Source organism: Camelus dromedarius, chromosome 3 (assembly GCF_036321535.1).
Source record: "Camelus dromedarius isolate mCamDro1 chromosome 3, mCamDro1.pat, whole genome shotgun sequence".
NCBI lineage: Eukaryota > Metazoa > Chordata > Mammalia > Artiodactyla > Camelidae > Camelus > Camelus dromedarius.
In genome coordinates this window covers 42,480,175-42,481,005 of record NC_087438.1, presented here as the reverse complement: position 1 = coordinate 42,481,005, position 831 = coordinate 42,480,175, and the positions used below count along the sequence as shown (strand labels likewise).

General features: G+C 34.8%; 1 non-coding gene across 1 annotated transcript; it reads right to left on the bottom strand.

Annotated features, from left to right (window-relative positions):
- Positions 1 to 423: 423 nt before the first annotated feature.
- Positions 424 to 529, bottom strand: LOC116152413 (U6 spliceosomal RNA). The gene has a single exon (XR_004136044.1). It is a non-coding gene; the product is annotated as a U6 spliceosomal RNA (small nuclear RNA).
- Positions 530 to 831: the final 302 nt, after the last annotated feature.

Genomic DNA, 831 nt, shown 5'->3' with positions numbered 1-831 from the left:
GCAAATACATGGAGATATCTACACTCATATCTATCAATTAGTCAGTTTCTGATGAAGGGCCTTCACTGAGATAAAACTTTAGCTTTTAGCCTTCATGAAATGACATTTGAAAATATTCCTGAACTTATTCAAAATGGCAGGGAATATATAATTTATTAAACTACTTGGTAATGAACCTTGCAATAGATTTCTTTCATTTGGGTATCGAGAAAAAGTCTATATCTCATAATACAATTTCATGTTTCTGTTACATGAAAAAGAGTATTACATGGTCCACGATGTTTTATTTTTTGACTTTGACTATTAGGAATCTCAGTGTTAATTTTAGGTAATTTTAATTTTAGTTCGTTTTGGTGCTCACATTGGGCTTCAGATAAAATTTTCTCTCTCTACTCTTTGTGTTCTTTTCTTTCTTTTTTTTTTTTAAATATGGAACGCTTCACGAATTTGCGTGTCATCCTTGCGCAGGGCCATGCTAATCTTCTCTGTATCGTTCCAATTTTAGAATATGTGCTGCTGAACCGAGCACTCTTTGTGTTATTTTCAACATTTCTTTTCAATATGTAGTTTGATTAACCACGTTAATGCGTACTTTAACACAGAATGTATCTAATTCCTTTTTGGAAATAGACAAATATTACCCTTTATATCCATCCACTTTTCATCATTACATCCATACCAAGGCTATGAGGATCCACAGGATTTCTGGCTCCTGCCCACTCTCTGACCTCATGCCCTATCACTCCCCCTTTTTTGCACTCCACCCCTTCAGTTACCCAACATACCAAGCTCAGTCTTCTTCGTTCTTCTTTTACTTGGATTTTCTCTTCA